This window comes from Oryzias latipes, chromosome 23, assembly GCF_053564925.1.
Source record: "Oryzias latipes strain Hd-rR chromosome 23, Olatipes_Hd-rR_3.1".
Taxonomy (NCBI): domain Eukaryota; kingdom Metazoa; phylum Chordata; class Actinopteri; order Beloniformes; family Adrianichthyidae; genus Oryzias; species Oryzias latipes.
Genome location: NC_136259.1, coordinates 100,244 through 121,175, shown reverse-complemented (window position 1 = coordinate 121,175; position 20,932 = coordinate 100,244). Strand labels below are relative to the sequence as shown.

Genomic DNA, 20,932 nt, shown 5'->3' with positions numbered 1-20,932 from the left:
TTGGCTAGGTTAAGAATAGCACCAGTCTTCGTCAGAAAATCCAAACCCAAGATCAGAGGGAAAGCCAGATGGACATCCTCCATGATGTTTATATCTAATGGCCATTGTTTTCCGTGCCACTCCACCTTTATTGTTTTCTTCCCTAAAGCCTGGTGAACAGTTCCGTCTGCCATCACAAAACCTATACTTGTAACTGGTTGCACTGTGTCGTCCGTATCAGAGACAGCCCTCCATAGACTGGCTTTCATCAAAGTGAACGTGCTGCCGGTGTCTAATACAGCTTCACACTTTATTCCCCTAAGAGTAATGGGCACTATCAAAAGTTTCGGGTCCTGGTATTCTTGGTGGTTTGGTTGGGACATTGTTACACCCATAGTTCCTTTTGGTATATTTTTCTTGTCTCCTGGTCTTCTTGTAGGTCGATCGGTGTTGGTATTTATTTTCTGCCAATATTCTTTAACACCTATACAGTCTCTCTCAACCATGGATCCAATTTTTACCAACTGGGCAACAGATGAAACTGTTCCACGTAGACATCCCGCCACTCTTGGGTTTATGTTGTTAAGAATTCTACGGACTATTTCTTCTTCAGGCATATCCTGTTTCCATTTTAGACATAATGCCCGGTAATCGTATGCAAAATCCCTGATACATTGATCTGGTTGTTGGACCGTGACTCGTAATTTCTCTTCTACCTCACTTAAGTAATCAGTGGGGAGGAATGCAGACAGAAAAGCTTCTTTGAATGACAACCAATCCTGCACCTCGGCCTTTGTGGCTTTCCACCAACTCAAAGCCGGACCCTTCAAGACTGCAGACAAAGTTCCCATTAACTCATGATTTGGTAAAGGCCTCAGGTCCAGGTAATTCTCGCATTGTTCTATGAAGTTAATTGGATCAGAATCACTTTTGTCACCAAACGTAGGGAAATCCAGTCGAACCGGAGGTTTATTGTAATATGGGGTTGCACCAGACAGACGTGAGAGATGGGAGTAGGTTTGAGGTGATGGAGCAATGGTACTAACATCTGTGGAAATAGCTATGTTTTTTTTTGCTACTGGGGTACTAGCAGATCTAAGTGTCGCTAACTGTTGTTTCCATTTTTCATCTCGGCGAAGCATACAGTTTACCATGTCCTTTTCTAATTTTTCTACAGCACACGTAAACTGTCGTTCCAACTTGGCGAAACTAGCATCCACATACTCTCTGAAACTACTCTCTCTATTCAGGGAGCTTATTAGAGAGTCTTTAAATTTTTTCTCCATTCCTTCCACCTGTTGTTTTAAAGCAGTGAGTTCTAGGTTCACACCATCCTCATTTGGTGGTACAGGTTCCTCAAACTGTCTCCCCCGTTCTAACTGTGCATCTTCATCCGCATCACTATCATGCCCACCTTCAATATTTAGCTCTTCCGCATCGTGTACAGAGACCTGATCCTCATCTTGTAGATACAGCGAGCTTAACATGGAGGAAATCTCCCCAGCCGAATTAGACCGCCGTGTTACAAAAGGACCTGCACTAAAGTCAGGATCCAAAGCAGAAACCACACGTGGAGAAAACCTGGCTGATGTCATATTATTCTCACCACCAGCTGCCATTCTTAACAGAGGAACAGCCCTCCCCAAAACAAAAACTAAAACCCTTTAAATTCCCAAATCATTCCCCCTACTGGCCACCATTATGTAACACTCTTCAATTTATCAAAGTATTACACACAACAAACAAAAAACAAAAAAACCACAACCAATATGACTCAAGTGTTTTTAAACAGTCTCAAGTATTCAACCCCACACAAGATTCCCCAGCTTTTTTACCCAATACACCCCAGTGTTTTTTATATTATTTGGTTATTTACAAAGTCACCAAAGTCACCGCCTATCTTGGCGTCCTCCGCCCTCCATATGAAATCGGAGATCCAAACGACCCGCGGGATGTCGATGTTCCGTCCGTAGGATGAACGTACGTGGCTTACTGGCTCTGTCCACCGTTGATATGGTTTTCAGTCATTCCAAGCATGTGGAGGTCTCACCCGATTGCATGAATAAATCCCCGAAAATTCCACCGATGCGGTTGGACTTCTCTCCGACGTCACGGTAATCCTCTGCATGTACGTGTCCTGCGGCTGTCAACTCTCTGTCTTTCCGCTTCACCTCCTCTTAATTTGTGTTTCACCTGGTCCCAGGAAGTCCCCAGGTAGCCATATTTGTAGTCCAGAGTCTCCTGATCATGTAGTTTCTATACCCCTGTTATCCAACATAAACTCCAAACGAAATAAACATATAGCCAGGACCATATTAACCAGGGTTAACACAGGAAAGTCAATACTGAATTTTCTCTATTTTTTCAGTAAATAGACAACTCCAAATATATATTTACATATATGGCAATGCTACATAGGTACAGTTCAAATGTAGTACAAAAAGGGCGGGGCTTGTTCACACACACTCAAATATTATCAACACACCTGCTAGCTGCAAAAAATGTTCACGTCAACATGTACACAAAACAGATAGTGTTCACGAACGCATACCTATGCCTTTAAACCAACTAGTGTGAAATCTTTCATTCATTCAATCATGCAAACTATAAGTGCAAAAGTGAGCTAACACCTGTGCTCAGGTGAGTGTTTATGTTCTTCTAAAATGGATGGTGGAATGTGAAAAGAAGGAGGAGGAGCGCCCAGCCACCCCCACACCCAGACCCTCGCCGCAGCAGCAGCGGCAGCCGGAATTCCCCCAACGCCACACAGGAACCGGCAGGGAACAACCGCCCCCCGGGCGACCAAGACCGCCACCCAGGCCAGGGCCAGCAGGACCGCCGCGAGGCCCCCAGAGCCAGAGAGCAGGGAGGCGCGGAGGGAAAGAGAGCGCTGCCCCAGCCCAGCCAGGAAAGCAGCCCCCCCGCCGCGCCGGAAGAGCCCAACGCAGGGCCCCACCGGAGAAGGACGCCCACAGCCCCAGACGAGCACCCCACCACCACCCAGGAGTTCCGGGCATCCCCCCGCCCCAACCCCAGGTACGAGCCAGGACCCCCCAAGGGAGACCCGCTCCGCACTCCAGGCAGCCACCCACCCGGCCCACGGTTGGTCCAGGGAGGAGCAAGGCAGGGGCCCGCCGCCCCCGCCCAGGAGGGGGGAACCCCGGGGAAAAAAGGGTGGCCCACAAGGGGTGTTATAAATATGGCCCGACCAGGCTCGGCCATGTTGGAAGTTTGGCGGGGCCCAGCGCTCAGGGGCAAGGACCAGGACCCACCCCCCAGGGACACGAACACCCCCGGCTCAGGTGTAATATGAACCCCCCCACCGTGCGGAGAGAGCACCGCCGGGCCCAGGGAGCCGGCACCCAAGGGACACGGCCGCCATCGCCAAGGGGCTGGCACCCCCCACCAGGGAAGGGGTAGGGGACAGATGGACCCAGGTCCCACCATCCTTGCAAAATGTGTGTGCGTGTATGTGTGTTTGAGAGGGTGTGTGTGTGCATGTGTGTGTGTTTATGTCGGAATGTATATATTGAAGGGGGAGGGGTGTGTGTACTAAGGGGGGTGCAGTTAAAATTGGCGAGTAGGGCACTAAGGGGACATCTCCTGATAACTCACAGTGATGTCCCCTCACCCTCCCCACCAAGGGGCCCTAAATGTCTAAGGTGCGGTTAAAATTGGCGGGTAAGGTGCCAGAAGGACATCTGCTGCTTGCTTGCAGTGATGTCCAAGCACCCCCCTACCAAGGACCCTACATGTCTAAGGTGCAAATAAAACCGAAAGAGGGGGGGCCCACTCCATACGGCAACCATAGGAGGGGGGCCACTGCCAAGTAGCCCACCCCCCAAAGCGCATCGCAGGCTAGACCCCCCACCCCCCTCACCCTAATATGAGGTTATATGAGGAAGGGGGTAAGTTGGGGACAGCTGGTAGACTGTCCCCTGGTGGTCAAACAGCTGTCCCCCAGCCCCCCCCCCCAGCAAAGGGGCCAGGGCCACCCAGCCCAGGGGCCCCACCCCCGGAGGCGCCGACACCCCAGGCCCGGCACCACCCACCCCACACAGAGAGAGAGGAGCCAGAAAGCGTCGCCCCCCCCAGAGCAAGCCCAAGCCTCCACCCCCAGACGCCGGCCCTAGAGGAGCTCTGGTCAGGCCTTGACGGGACCGAGGAGGCCATCCGGCCAAGGCAACCACTGATTGCCTCAGCGGAGACCCCGACCCGTTAGCCCCCCCGACCCGTACCAATAATGCCCCCCCCTCCCCCCCAGAACGCCCCCCCACAGGACAGGGCCGACAAGCCCCCCACCCCACCCCACCCCAGACCCCGCAGCTGAAGCGGATGACATCCAGAGCGACCGGGGGCCCAGAGAGGGTTGTCCCGTCCCGTCCCAGAGCCAGGGAAGGGCCGATCCCAGCCCCAGGTGCAGATGGGCAGCCCATCCGGCACCACTGGGCCCCCCCCCGAGCAGGGCCCCCCGCCAACCCCCCCCAGCGCAGGCAAAGGGACCACCCCCCCCAAGCCAAGCCAGACCACCCCCCCACCACGCACACCCAAGCCCAGAGGACCATGCAGCGCCCCAGCCCGCCCCACCCGGGCACCGGACCCGACCCCCCGACCAACGGAGCCCCCACCGCCCCCGCCAGGCACCGGAGGCCCCGACCCCCACCCCAAACCACGGTAGAAGGGCAAGGAGCAGCGACGACCAAGCCCCCCACCCCCTAAGTCATGGAGTCAACCACAGGAGACCAGAGAGACTGAATTCTTTCAAAGTTACTTGAGCTTTGGGCTGACATTTTTTCCAAGCTGATATGATCAAACAGCAGAATTCTGTTGACTTATGTTTATATTTTTCTTGTTTTTCCAATTTATTAAAATAGTTTTTTTGGCAATACAAAGAGTTGTGAAAATGATAGATGCTAATCCTTCTTCTATATCGATGGCACTCATGTCACCAAGCACACAAAGTGACGGTGAGGCCGTGATTGAAACCTTAAGCCAGACTGATAAATCGGCACATACCTGCTGCCAGAGAGCCTGGACAGGAGTGCAGAACCACAGTGCGTGCATGTAGCTGTCGGGTAGATTATTATCACAGTGCTCGCAAATGTCTGAGTTACTGAGACCCATCTTGAACATCCTCTGTCCAGTTTAGTAAATTCTGTGAAGAGTTTTGAGATGGATTAGTTGCAGATTTGGACTTTTTGTCAGTTTAAAGGTGTTTAGACAAAGTTCTGACCAGAAGCTTTCATCTGTGCTGATGCTCAAATCTGCATCCCATTTTTTTGTTGGAAGGGCAATATTGTTATCTAAATTACATTAAAGTTTGTATATTTTGGAGAGAGTTTTATTCATTGTGAAATTGATCAGAGTGGTAACTACATCTGGTAGCTTTAAATCGTCGTCTTTAAATTTATACTTTTTAGTAATACTTGATTTAAGTTGCTGATATTCCAAGAAGTTATTTATTCCATGTTTGTCTTGAAGTTCCTGGGGAGTTATGAATCTTCTATCAATAATTACGTGCTCTAGTTGTTTTATGCCCCCTGCTTGCCAAGCTGGGAAGTGAATCATTTTTTTGTTAATAAGGATCTCCGGGTTGTTCCAGATGGGTGTCATTTTGCACGGTTGAATTGATGATTTTGATATTTGGAGAAATTCCCACCAGGCTGTTAAAGTGGCATTTATATTAATGCTTTTGAAACAATCCTGTTTTTTAACTGTTTGGCTAATAAATGGTAGCTGTGACAGGTTGATCTTTCCACATAACGCCTGTTCCAAGTCTAACCATGAGTTGGTTTCTGGATTATTTTTTAACCATTGCAAGAAAATGTATGTGTGGAAATTAGGTAATTCTATTCCTCCACAGCTTTTTGCAGATTTTAAAGTTTTTAGACTAATTCTTGCAGGTTTGTTGTTCCATAGAAAGCTTGATATGGATGAGTCTAATGTTTTTAACCATTTTAATGGCGGTTGTGTGGGAATCATTGAGAAGAGATAATTAACCTTGGGTAAGATTTTCATTTTAACCGTGGCTACCTTGCCCATAAGGGACAGAGGCAGGTTGGTCCAGCGTGTTAGATCGTCCTGTATGCTTTTCAGTAATGGGGTGTGGTTTAGCTGCACCAGTTCTGATAGTTTGGGGGAAAAGTAGATACCTAGATGTTTGATATTTCCTGTTTTAACTGGAATTGTGAGTCTTTGTTCCATATTCCTGTTGAGTGGTAATAAAACAGACTTATTCCAATTAATGGAATAGTCTGATATGGAGGAGAATTCCTTTATGATCATTGCTGTTTCATTTACAGAATGTAAATTCCTTAAAAACAGTAATATGTCATCCGCATAAAGACTAATTTTATGATGGCTGTGTTTGGTTTTTATTCCTATAATGCTCTCATTCTGTCTTATTGCTGCAGCTAAAGGCTCAATGAATATAGCAAAAAGAGAAGGAGAGAGTGGGCAGCCCTGTTTGGTTCCTCTTCCAAGAAAAAAACTTGTTTGAGGTCTGTTTATTAGTTCTAACTGATGCATTGGGGTTGTGATATAATATTTTGATTCAATTGATGAATGCTTCTCCAAAACCAAACTTATGGAGGGCAGCAATAAGGAACTTCCAATTTACTCTATCAAAGGCTTTTTCAGCATCCAGCGATAGTATGGTCATTTCCTGGTTTTCAATGGTGGCAAAGTCTATTATATTAACTAGTCTACGGACATTATCATCCGAGTGTCTGCCTTTGATGAATCCAGTTTGGTCGAAGTGAATTATGTGAGGAGTGATTTTTTTCTATTCTCTGTGCTAGTGCTTTGCAGATAATTTTTACATCTGCATTGATTAGAGAAATGGGGCGATAGCTTGAAGGACTAGTGGGATCTTTGTCTGGTTTTAGAAGAAGAATTATGTTGGCTGAGTTCATGTTAGGTGGCATTGATTGGCTTTGTGAAATTATATCTTTTATAATTATTTACTGTTTTGTAATGTATGTAGCCTTTTTTTAATCAGTTGGTATTTTAAATTATTTTAATTGATCAGTGAACTACAAAAAACCCATCAGGACACATGTCCCATAATGCATTGTTTTGTAGTCTGTAGGGCAGCTTTCAGTCAGTTCAGTACTAAATTTCCAGCTGCGTTCGCTCAGGTTGGGGTCTTGCTTCCGCCCCTTTCTGGTGATATTTCTGTTTTGATTGACAGGTGATGTTAAAGCAAAAACAAAAATATGTCTCACACCAGGTGATCTGTGCAGCGTTGCGTCCATCTGTGTTACCTCAAATTTTTGTGCATCTTGGCTGCACCTATTTGGTGTCGCCAACATGAATTTCCATCCCCTAATATTTACATTCATTTAAGTATTCTTTGAAACTGTGAAATGACCGAAAGGTTACTACGGTAATCACTTGTTACTAAAAACTTTTTTTTTTCTAAATTTATGGTATTTTGTTTACTTATTTGTACTGTCATGACAGCGATGGTGCTGTCAGTTTACCTTCTTGTTTCATCTTCAAAAGTGCAGAATAAAATGTGACACTGAATTAGAAACAGCACATTGTAATTTCTGCATCTATTATTAAAGTATTTATTCATAATACAGAGGAAATAAGTAGATCTGGTTAGAATGCTGATTTACGGTATGCGCCCCTAAATTTTCTTGTTGTGTCCCTAAAATTTTCAGTTGGGGGCCACTGTGCTCCTAGTGAAAAAAGTTAGTCTGGAGCCCTGCCTTTATTGTAGTGCTTTGAGATTTTACCCAAAATGTAAAGCGCATTCTAAATAAAATGTATTATTATTATTATTATTATTATTATTATTATACCTGGGTGTCTGGCTGCAGGCAAGTCGTGTACAAAGTGGAGAACCCGTCTAATAAGACTTAATTTTTTTCACACAAAAAAGACTGCGGACCTCATAAATGCATTGTCTGTTTAACAAGTTGTTAAACAGTGTTGATGTGAATATGCTAATGCGGCTAACATGTAGCAGTGTCAGACTTTTTTTTTTTTTTAGTTACATTATCGATGGTTTTAGCGGCGTCGGTTGTTTTATTTAAGCAAGGTGGGGCGTTGCAGGTGTCGTGAATATACAAAAACATGGCTAACATGTAGCGTGTTGCAAACAAGTGTAGTTACTATGTAGTGGACTTTACGGGGTTAACATGTGTTTAGACTTTCAACAATTTTCCCACTAGTTTTAGAATTGATAGGAGTTAAACATTTGTAGAAAAGTTTCAAAAACTGATATTCAGAAATAGTGAAAATGGTCTCAAAGCGAACTTATTTTATGCTTTTTGCAAACCTTTCAAATCTTTTTTCACATTGATGGTGCATAGAGTGTGGGCGTGTTTTCTTTCCTTTCTCACTGCACCCCTTTTTTGTTGCCTAGAATAAACCAAAGGCCCACGTGCATCAAATGCAAGTGTACCTTCTCCTTCCTGCCTTCTCTGGAGAAATGCATTTCCATTGAAGATGCTGAATGTGTGTGTGCAGGGAGCCACTCAATTCTTGGGGTTGGATCGTACTATTTTTGGGACAATAAACTGGGCTCATATGTAGCCATTTTTGCAAGCAGGAGATCTCACATGGAAATCTGACATACCTTTGCAGGTGTGGCACTTTTTTTCTTTTATTTTACTTCCTCTTGCTTAAGTTAAACAGATGAAAGAACATATGCTTAGATTAAAGGGCCTGCATTTTAATTACATTTAAGGTTTGTTTCATAGTCTGTGTTGAATTTTAGACTTTCACCTTGGTGTTATCTTGTGTACATTTTTAGTTTATTTTAGTTTGTGTTGTTGTGATTAGTGATTGTTATTAGACTAGATCAGAAATATATTATTTCTTTGTTGTCTTTGGTAATGAACATTACAGTGCTTGAAAACATGTTTGTTTTGCTGTAGCCCTTTAACACCAGATCTTTAACGCCAGTGTTGATGCTCTTTGACTTACCTAACTCTTCAATTGCTTATGCATTAATGTATTAATTCCAGTTGATTCTGAGAGAAAAACTGCTTTGCGCCGATTTGCTGTTTTCACACAAGTAACATAAATCCAACAGATTCTGTTGCAGAATCTTCTGGTTTGCGTTAATTGGGTACTACTGTAAATTGTTTATGCAATTGATGTAAATCAGCTGATTATGACACTGAAAAAGAAGCTTTTCATCAATATCAGCGCAACACAACCTGGTTTACGTTAATAAATGTACAAACCAGCTAATTCAATGTCCGAATATGTTGGAATTACGTTGATTGGATAAACACCTTACAGTAATATGCAATAAATGTAAACCAGCTGATACTGCGTCAGAATCCGACCAACTAATGTTAATTGCGTAAACAGTTAAAGTATTTCAATAGTTTGAAGAGCTTGTGGTGTTTTCCTAACCCTAACCCTGGCGATACATACAGCTGTGGCTATGGCGAAGCATGCTGCTCAATCCAAACCTTTGCTTTCAGCATTAAGGGGGAGTATTTATATTCAGTGGGTTGACACCCCTGTGATGGTTCTACCATTGATACAGTAATGGATATGAAAGCACGGGGAAAAATCAAAGGCTCTTGGGTGACGGACGGACCTGATCCGACTCTTCTGCCGGTGCTAAAGTGGCAGAGGTTAGTGCCAACAGAAAAGCACCTGGTGTCTTTATGAGCAGGCCTAATGTGCTGAGCTTTTATTGCTTTTATCCTCTGCTCGTCTTTCACTCCTCAGCCTCCAGCTTGTTTTCCTCATATATAATCCATGCCTTTTTTTAAAACTAACTGTAAGATCGTCTGAAACAACAATATGAAGTGGTTAAATGGTCCCAAAAGCTTAAACGCACTAATTTCAAAAGTGCTTCAGTCGTTCATCGCTGCTTCTGTCCTAAACTGGAAAGCCTTTGTGTATGGTCATATTGAAGGTCAGCGCAGGGGAACAGGCCAGGCTTTGAGCTCCACAGAAGATCGATGGTGTCCTAGAAGCTGCCCCACTTCCCCTTCCCACTCGCTTCCGGACTCTACCCGCTGAACAAGGGCCAACACAAATCCCGGGCCAAAGAGTCCCAGGTTGACACATTATTCGGTAAAGTTCAGATATTTATAACATTGTGCCGCCTGAAACATGCTGACACCATACCACCGCACTGCAGCTGATGCTTAAACGTGCCAAAGGACCTCTGAAAGTGTCCATAAATTAACTTAACATTGAAACTGGACGTCCCTGCATGTGAATCGTGGCAGGGACGACCCTAGTGAAATTATTGGGAAATAACTTTTGATCTTTCCCAGTGAACAAATCTAAAAATTCTTTGTTGTAATTGGCAAAGAATTCTAGTAAAAGAGAGACTGGCCCGCTTATTTTATGTATTTTACCTATTTAAGCAAATTTAATGTTGATATTAAAGATGCAGCTGGCAGTTTTTAATATTTGTTTCAGAAATGGCCTTTTCTAAAGCCATAAAATAGAATTTTATGTTAAAAAAGGCAAAGAAGAGTTTTCAATAAATAACCTTAATTTGAAAATAATTAGTTTTCTTAGAAAAAATCCAAAGCCTCATTTTTCATGGTTTGTTTTATGGGATGGATTAGCATTCTAATGTGGTCTTTCACCCTCCAGTTACGGTAGCATTGTTTTCTTTCTCAGTTGGGATCAGTTTGAGAGGACATTGCCCGTGACACAGAGAACAAAAGTTCCTAAAAAGTTTGACCATCGGTGATGTTTCTAAAGCATTGACTGTATACATGAACTGGAGAGAACTGTGAGTGTGATGTCACCCATGAAAAATTGGCTTACTTCTGGGTCCAACGAAATTATGTCAATTCAGTCACCATTTTTTCGAAAAAAGGACACCATGTTGGAAGCAGTCAGTAAGCATTCAATGGTCTGAGTCTGTCCCAGTCATCAGTTCTGTGGTGGACACTCAAACCAATCCGGTGATGGCTTGTTGGAAGTCCACACCCCTACCACCTGCACTGTCAGAAAAAATGTGCAAAATTTGTACCTTTAGAGGTACAATGGCTTGTCACTGGGGCAGTACCTTTCAAAGGCAAATATGTACCTCTGTGGACTAAATTGTACCTTATAGTGCTATGGTACCATAATGTACCTTTAAAAAAGGTACAAATTTGTTCTTTTAAGGGTGCTGCCCCAGTGACAAGCCTTTTGTACCCTCTGATGGCAAATTTGTACCAGATACAGCACATTCAAAGACCAGTATAATGTTTATCACATTTATTAAACATTCAAAACAATTACAATTCTGACATTTCACAGTACAGTGTCAAAACAGGATGCATATATTTACAATTATTAGCAATTTTACAATAATGAAAAATCTATATTTTTCCCTTCAGTTCACATTGCATTCATTGTAACTATAACCTTAACATTTGATCAATTGTAAACAGCACATAGCACTTCAGTTACCATTTTTAAACCATGAAATAAAACTTGTGACATTAACAAAAGAAGCACTAGACCTCATTTTAATTACATATTTCTACTGCATTCTACATTTTCTAAAAATAGATAATAAAAAAGTAAACTTATAACCAAGTTTAAATGCATAATTTAAATAATAAAATGCACAAATGTAATAAGATAATATTGATACGAATTTTTAAAAAGAAGAACTATAAAACACACTAAAGATTACCAAGGATTACGTTTTATGTCAATACCTAGTAGATCCTCTGCAAGCATCTCTTCTCTTGCTTCTTTGGAGACTTTGGCTAATGGAGCTTTTCTTTGAACAAGCTCAAGCACCTTTGGCACAATACTGGTAAACGCCGTCCTTGAAGCGCTGGCTTAAACTCCGTCCTTGAAGCGCTGGCTTAAACTGACAGGTGATGGATGCATTCGGTCAACCTTATCAAACAACTGAAAATTGAAAAAAATTAGAAAATTAATCATTCACTTTAACTAAAACAAACAAAAGACATAAAACAGTCTAATATTCTTTGTTGCCTCTTTCATTGCCATTTCCCTTTAGTGATCTCATTGTATAAATATTACTTGGCTTGAATGACTATATATTTATATATGGGTTTAGAAAATTACAATGTTTTTACAATTGAGTTAAAGCTGTTAATGTTCATTTTAGCAGATGTCTCAGCTCATATTGACATTCAAAATGTATTTTAAGCTGAGAACTGATTCAAAATGTCACTGACCCCTGAGGTTGTCTTCAAAGGGTACTTCTTTAGTATATCCTCTCGCACTTTGCTGTACTGGATATGCAGGACATTCACATGATCTTCAACGGATGATGCATCCTCACCAATGACAGCAACCACCTATTGGATCAAATTTAAAAGTCCATATTAATAATAAAAAATACAACTGCAAGCACTGATTACTGGGGTTAAAGCACTTTGAGATGATGTTTAAAGACAGTTTGTGCAGAGTGGTTTGGAGTAGATCAGAAATTAACTTCTGAGTTGTAGGCGGGGCTATTGACACAGTAGTTACCTTCTGCTGATGTCCGATCATCCCTTTGTTTACGCCCTCTCCCTCTAGCTTACAGTCCTTCCAACCTAAAACTAACATTAGTGGTGAAACCAAAATGGTGAGCAATATTGAAGCTTTCCAGCCATAGTTTAGCTCAAGCTCAGACAAGTATGATGAAGATGTTAATGGATCTGTTTGTCTGCAAGTGGACGCATCAGAATAGAACAGAGCAGAGGGACTCGGACCCACTTCATTTCATGTGGTGCGTCACAATAGAGACCTTCCTCAAACTGCATTTATTTTGTCTGTTCCTGATTCATCCCAATTTGAGTGAATACTCAGATGTGCATTTTTAAACGCGTTCTTTTAAACGTGCCCATCATGAGAAAAATACTGCGACAAGTTAAAAATAGGGGACCCACTCCAATGAAAGTTATTTTTTAAAATGTAGCATTTTTATGATGACATATTGTTATAGGTTTAAGAATAAAACTGTGTTTCTGAATATTTATTTTCTCAAATTGGGATGAATCAGGAGCAGATAAAAAGATGTAATTTGAGAAAGCTTGTAGTTGTTACGTACAAGCTACAGTTGGCAGGCCACAAGCTCCCTGCTCCGCTTGTCTTCATTGTCCTCGTCTGAGTTGGCATCTGGCTCACATCTATAAGGCTGGATAGCTCCAATATTGCTCGCCAATTCTGTTGCTTGGGGGTTGTGAGGGACTGTAAGGTAACGGGAGCGTAAACAATGATGGGAAATTAAGGCCGGTTAACTCTGCAAAACAGTCCTGTCAAGAACTTGAAGGTGAATTCCAATTGAACTGCAGAAACCATGTCCCAGAAAACATTTTCCCCCCTCAAAAACTGCATAATCAATATCTGTCTTTGTATAATAATAATAATGGATTGGATTTATCTGCGCTTTTCAAGACACTCAAAGCGCTTACATTGTGTCCATTATTCATTCACTCCTCATTCATACTTGGTGATGGTAGCTATGGTTGTAGCCACAGCTGCCCTGGGGCAGACTGACAGAGGCGTGGCTGCCATTTCGCGCCTACGGCCCCTCTGACCATCACCGGGATCATTCATGCACATTCACACACCAGTGGAGCCACACTGGAGGCAAGGAGGGGGAAGTGTCTGGCCCAAGGACACAACGACATTTTTTGGCTGGTGGGAGCGGGGATCGAACCGCCAACCCTTCGGTCATTGGACGACCCGCTCAACCACCTGAGCCACTGTCGCCCGTATAGTCAATATCTTGTTAATTATGCAGAGCTTTGTTGAAGGAAATACAGAAGAATTATATGTTTGTATGATGAGGACAGTATTCCAGAATGTATTCAATATGTTGTGACTTACTCGGTGCAATCTGCTGTTTCCCTAGAAAACTTTAAACTAGTTTGGATGATCTGCCTTACTGCACTGTTTGACAGCTAAATTGAATTGGAAAGACAGCCTGACTTTTAATGCTTGAAATGACTTTGTGAAAAGATTATTTACTTACTTTGGCCAGAGAGGTGTCTTCGTCTTGTTGTAGGACTGTGTTGTAATATTATGGTGTTATCTGAGTCCACTTCAGTATCTCCACTTGAACTGGTATTGCAGCTCTTTGCAGGACAACTCAGCTGATCTGTCAAAGTATTAAAGCTTTCAGTTACTGTAATATTTAAATTAGTATGATAGCAAAAACAAAAAGTAAAAACAAAGATTTTTAAATACTGACCAATTTAACAGTTTAGCAGATTTATTATCTTGTCTAAGACAGCAATAGGATAAAAAACTCATACTTATTTGCCTGTATTTTGTTCCCCACACTATCCTGTCAAATAAATCATTTACCCTCAGACTCCTATTGATGCAAATATACAATCAAAACTCTTCAGCTCAAAAATGTTCTTAATTTAGCATGTACTTGAAAGGAAAAACTCAGATTATTTCCCTTGGAAATAAATTCAGGCATCAAAGGGGAATTTACCCAAAACCATTCAAAACAAAATAGATAAATTACAATTTAAAAGACAAACTTCACCTTCTGGATTTGTATCTTTGGCCAGACAAATTTCCAACACACCAACGTTTGGGTTTTTCAACAGGAGATCAAAAACCTGCTCATCAACTTCTGTCTTTGAGTCATCAAAAACTTTTAAGTCCAAGGTTGGGATGTTGCACTTTTTGGCAGCTGTGAACACAGCAAAATTATGTTTAGAATACAGCACAGAAATGATCTTTAAATTAAAAAGCAATTAAAAAAATCTGTTTGCATCACAGCTGACAGTTTGTCCACAAAGTTGACTGATTCCTGTCAAGAAAAATGCTGGAAATTGTGATGTTTCCACTCACCGCATTCCCAAAAGGATTTGTAGGTCAGCTGAACTTCAAAATATGTTTTTTTTTTTTTTTTTTGGCGTTCGACATGTTCACGCACAGCTTGCATCTTTCCTGGTGGGGAAAAAAATAATATATTACAAAAAAGAAAAAACATTACAACACCAAAAGGTACCAACACAGCATTTATTCAGATCTAAGCCCTGTTCCAAATAAATTAACACATTTTAAAATAGTAATGGCAAATATACAGTTCACACTAGCTGCCACAGCAATGTTGCAGAATTTGCAGAACTGCTAAAAAAAAACACTGACGACAATGCACTGGCTTCTAAGGGCCTACAGATTTATTTCTTGGAAGTTCATTTAAAAAAATATTTTTTTCCTGGTTTATAGATGAGTTTTTGGTATGGGAAATCGTGACGAGTATCTGGAATCACGGACCTCCATTTCAAAAAAAAAAAAAATCTGCAGGAGAATGTTCAAAATCAACAACACAGTGTAAACTTCGCTTGACCAACAATGAGCGATCATGACAACCTAAACAGTCTCTGTCACTGTCTTGCATTCGAGAAATGGTGGCTGCGCGCGCACAGCAGCTAAGGCAGGCTGACATATAAATGGGAAGTACCGCCATACTGCGGTGTAAAAAAAATAAAACGTTATTGGACTCCTACACATTACAGATTAAAATGATTAACGCATTGAATTCGACGGACCTGATAAATATCAGTAGGAATTATGGAGCTGGTCGTTTCAAAAGTAGCTGGCTTCCTTACTAAGAAAGACAGAAAGAAAGAAAAGGGGGGGGGGGGGGGGGGGGTAGGCAACAACAACCGGTGCATCAACGCCAGCGTACATCGGTAAAACGGCGACAGAATTATCTAGAGAAAAAATGTATACATTTCAATGTATTTAACGGAACGCGGTACAACACCAATAAAAACAACAGCTTAATTTATTTAATGGCTGCATTTAGCTGAACTTCAAACGGCTGAGGCTAACCGTTAGCAAACTCCTGCTCGTAGTTTTCAATCTCCTCACAGGCACATACACGGTGGAATAGCAGCATTCCACTACACAAAAGTTATTCCTTACAGATAAAATAACCGAACCCGCTTAAAACAAGTTTCCAACTTATTTTTGAGCAATTAGCAGACTTACCTCAGTCACAGCGTCTATCTTCCTCCGGCCGCTGCGGGATAACAAAATGGCGGAAGAAACGAAACTTAAGAAAGTAGAGTGGGCGTGGTCTCGCTTGTTTACTCGAACAAATTTCCTCTACGTTTTTACACCTACTTAAATAAAAATTACTGATGGTAACTACGAAAAAAGTACTCTCTCATTTTTCCTGTGTAGGTACAAAAGCTAAAAGGTACTAATATGTACACTTAATGTAACGTAGTAACAGAGAAATTTACTTTTTATGAGAATGTATGATTAGAAAAAAAATAACTTAAATTAACAGCTCAAAGACTAGACATTTAAATTGAACTTGGGCCAAGTTAAAGTACACCATATAAGGTTAAAAACATCAAATAATTTTGTCTACATTGTGCTTTTGCTCTAAATTAAAGGCAAAACTTAAAACAGCTCTCATATAAGTAAAAAAACAAAACAGGCTCACACTAATACATGTTTAAAAGTTATTATCTTGATGCTCTGCACAATCAATAAAATATAATGTGCTTGTGTACTGTTCAGAACTAGTCATAAAAGATGTGTGGTCTCTTAAATATATTTGGTTATTTTGTGCATCTTTTCCAAATAACCAACAACGTATTAAATGATTTTGGGTGACGTTTCATACACTTTGAATTATTACTTTTGTCACACAAGTGATTGTACCTTTGTTTGTGAAATAAAGGGTCCAAATATGGGCCCTCTGATGGTTGGAAACATATTTGTACCTTTTTTATCCTTAAATGGTACATATGAGTACCCTAAGGTGTAATTATGACTCACTTAGGGTACAAATTCACAATTTGTACCCTAAGTGTTCACAAACGTACCCCAACCGTACCCTTTTTTCTGACAGTGTGAAAGTAGGCTTTTCTAAATCTGTCAAATGTTTTGAAGGTTTAACGTGACACCACATGCTGTATTTTCCTCAGTGGGCGCACTGGATCATTAGGCGCACCATCAATGAATGGTCTACTTTTGTGACTGAACTATGAGCGAGACAAGAGTCAAGGATTAGTCCTTCAGACATTATTAACTGCATTCTAAGTAACTCTAGAACTTGTCTGTGACACGCGACCGGTAAGCTATGTCAGGGCTCCAGACTGCGAGCAATTGGTCGCATTTTGCGACCAAAATTTGAGAGTGTGCGACTGAATTTTACATCCAGTCGCACATGTGCGACCAGTAAATTTGCCTCCCCCACCCTTCGTATTTTTTTATACATCAAACGTGGAAAGGGCACGTCAATGATCAATGAAATAATCAATGAGACGCAAGCCACACGGACGCAGGCAGACACACACACTCGCGCACATACTCATGAAACGTGAGCACGTACACTCTCGTGTGATACCTGTCTGTGAGGCGGCCACTGCGTGTGAGAAGAATAGGGAAAGTCACTGTGAGTGGCTAAAATGCGTGTAGGGGGGGGGCCTAGAGATAATCGAGCGCGCGTAAAAATCTGTGGGAAGGAAACTGAGACAAATATCACAACCTGATATGTGCGTCTGAACTATGGGTAAGCGAACTATTGATTCGTTCTTCCGACCTGCGGCTAGTGTACCAGTGCCAGAGTGTACAGCAGGGGTCTCAAACTCGCGGCCGCAGGCTATTTGCGGCCCCCAAGATGATATTTTGCGGTCCCCGCCTTAATATGAAGGTTTAATGTTACTGCAGCCCGCCAGTTTGTATGAATGACACTTTTTCATAGACGTGCACGGAGCTGACCAACCAATCACAGTGGGGTATATGACTCTTGGGGGCGAGACAATGACAGGGTTTGAAAGCAGGAAACCTGACAGCCCCCTCCCTCCCCGGGCCACATTAAGAAGTTCCTTACTTTCCTTTTGAACGTATTGTAGCGACCCGGGGGTTAGCGCTGCCTTCAGCCCCAAAGGCTCATGGGAAGTGGGGAGCTTAAGGGTGAAACCTTGAGTCAGAGGGCTGGAAGCTGAAGTGACCCTCCATGCTGTTTGGGCTGTATGTGTGCTGGAATAAACAGGCTTGTTGCTTAAAAGCTAATATTGCCTCTCTCTACGTTTCTTCCAACCTGAGACTGTCCGGGATCGTGCGGTGTATGGGGCACGGACAGCTCTCCATTAGAACCTCTTCATGAGCAGTTGGCTTTCGCTACCCCACTAAAGTGACGGTCCGGCCGGATCGTTACAGTATTTATTCGCTCGTAATTTACTACATACATGCAGTCCGTGCTGAACTTTTCTCTGGGCCGAACAGAACCGGAGGAAGGTTTAGGTTTTGGTTACGGCGGCGCATCAAACGGGTTACGGCAGCACACCTCTCCCGTCCCGCGGGAGTCTGGTCAGCTGAGGAGAATAAATGTCCCACACCTACATGCGTGACAGCTAACGGGGCTTGAACTTTAAACACGTGCGAGAAAAAAACAACATTAGTTTTAGACACACTGAAAATACGTGGGGAAAATGCAACGATAGACGTGTTTGACATGAACCGGCACCTCGCCTGGATCGTTGGGGACACCAGGCGGGGGGGCTGAGAGATGAAAGCGAATCTGCAGCAAGACTGAAGGACAACAGTTGGAGTTGTCCTTAACATTCAATTTAGTTTTAATATTATTCTCCCCCTTAGTATGATCTGTGTTATTATATATTTTATGATTATTTTAATGTTTTGTGATGTATGTAGCCTTTTTTAATGAATTGGTATTTTAAATTATTTTAATTAATCACTCCACTACAAAAACCATCAGGACACATGTCCCATAATGCATTGTTTTGTAGTCTCTAGTTTCCAGCTGTGTCCGGGTAGGTTTGCCCCTTGCTCCCACCCCTTTCTCGCGATATTTTTGTGATGATTGACAGTTGATGTTGGAGCAAAAACAAAAATATATGTCACACACCAGGTGATCTGCGCAGCGTTGAGTCCACCTGGGTGATCTCAAACACGCTTGTTGTGCATCTTGGCTGCACCTATTTGGTGTCACAAAGATAAATTTCCATCCGTTTTCTTTACTATTTGTACTGTCATGACAGCGATGCTTTTGTCAGTTTACCTTCTTGTTGCATCTTCAAAAGTGCAGAATAAAATGTGACACTGCATTTGAAACAGCACATTGTAATTTCTGCATCTATTATTAAAGTATTTATTAGTAATACAGTGGAAATTAGTAGATTTGGTTAGAATGTTGATTTACGGTATGCGCCCCTAAATTTTCTGGTTGCGCCCCTAAAATTTTCAGTTGGGGGCCACTGTGCTCCTAGTGAAAAAAGTTAGTCTGGAGCCCTGTATGTTTAGAGAGTTTAAGCCTGTTGGTGTATTAGTAATTTCTTGTGTAGCATGTATGTCTTACATGAACTTTACAAAGTTGGTTTTAATTAATTTGGGCTAGTTTGGTTTGACTCATGGAGGAATGTGAATGTTTAAAAACCACAGACAAGACTTGAGTTGCTAATGTAAATGTATTTACAATATACAGTGAATACAAAAATCACAATATATACAACAAAGGATTTTTTTTAGTCCAGAGGATGTTTTCTGTTGTTTTGTCTTTCTAGTTCTTAAGGCGTCCGTTAGGCCTTATGAAAGAGTTTTTACAGTTCTCTTTTGGAAAACCGAAAAGAAAGAAACACTCCAGCTGATTTGTTGGATGAGAAGGGGGTTAGTTCCTACCGCACTGGCAGTGAAGAGGGCAGGATCCAAGTCAGGATCGGGGCTCCTTTTTAGCTCGCCATCTGCAGAGGATTTATCCTCTTTTTTCCTTCTGGGAGCGGTAAAACTCCCTGATAAACAATTCTGTCCAGTGCTCAGGTTGAGCATCCAGTAAATTGGTCTGCAAGACGACCAGTCTTGCGACCTGGCCTGTTAAAACAGGGTCAATAAATAAATAATAATTTCCTTTGATCAAAAGAAAGCATATTCCCACAACCTCCTTAATTAACATAATAAACAAATGCATATGCAATTCATAATCAGGAGGACACTGCAAAAAATATCTTAAGTGCATAATCGATAGTTGTACAACATTTCCAAATTCTATTTCAATGTAGATGATCATCAATTTCATATCAACGAGTACTCACAATTCATATTTCAACATTATTTATCAAGCAGAAAAATAGTTCATTTTAACCACATCCAATTATAAAAAAAACAATTCATTTAAGCTGGTGCCCGCGCCAGCTGTCTCAATCATGGCTGCACTCACCAGTTCACTTTTTGTTCAACTGTGCAGATTTAAATCCCGGCTTCAGATGATGAACGCCGATCTGCAGCAGCGGTACACAGCCCAGCTCCCTCGTACTTGCAACCTGTCAGTGCTTTGACAGGTCTCCCAAGAACGAAAGCCACGTCACTACTGAACTTATAGCCTCGCGGTATTTGCACAGCGCAAGGGAACCGGCAAATTTAAAGTGACAGTGCAGAATTTTACTAGGAGCGACAGCGCAGTATGATTTAAAGTGATAGCGCAGAATTTCATCGGGGTTACACCTGCTTGCAACAAAAAATAAGAGACCGATACGGCTAAAACAAACATTATTGTATCTACGCTAATTTCCAGGTTTGTTAGTAATGCGTACAACTAACACAATCAACACCGTTGCACCTTAGCTGGGTTGGGGTATTCACAATAACACCCAACCTTGTTTGCAACTCGTAAAAGAAAAACGATTTTGACTTTTGGGGATTTTGGATTCTTTTGGCTTATTTTGTACAAATACAGGTTATAAACAAATGAGATAATTGGGGGCATCAATCAAATCCATTGGATGATGGGTGTAAAACTTTCCTTGCTGTTGTGTGTTTACAGTTCTTACCCACTCCACCCCTCTCCTTTTCTATTGGTTTGTGCCTCGATTGGTGTACATCGGCAGGAGGCCCCAAAAGCCCCAGTTTTTCTTCTGCCCAAGTTGACCCGTTTACTGGCAAACAATGCTGTCAGTGCGAACAATGAAAGGGCCAGTGTGGCTCTCGCTCCGTTCCCCTTATGCTGAACTTTCTCAGCCCCCACCTTCCCTTGTAATGAAAGGACTCATTGTCTCTG

At 42.2% G+C, this 20,932-nt stretch overlaps 1 protein-coding gene and 1 long non-coding RNA gene across 12 annotated transcripts in view; one reads left to right on the top strand and one right to left on the bottom strand.

Annotated features, from left to right (window-relative positions):
* gramd4a (GRAM domain containing 4a) overlaps positions 1-20,932 on the top strand; it is a 139,835-nt gene that overhangs the window by 43,448 nt on the left and 75,455 nt on the right. The gene's annotated exons all lie outside the window — the stretch shown is intronic.
* On the bottom strand, positions 10,017-20,378 carry LOC111946961 (uncharacterized). Of its 5 annotated transcripts, none has more exons than XR_013653591.1 (5): positions 14,746-20,088; positions 14,435-14,584; positions 12,421-14,035; positions 12,123-12,245; positions 10,017-11,829 (listed from the first exon to the last, which is right to left on the bottom strand). It is a non-coding gene; the product is annotated as an uncharacterized LOC111946961 (long non-coding RNA). The 5 variants fall into 5 exon arrangements; XR_013653593.1 differs by having other exon boundaries at positions 12,123-14,035; positions 14,746-14,844; positions 15,450-20,088; XR_013653592.1 differs by having other exon boundaries at positions 10,018-11,829; positions 12,983-14,035.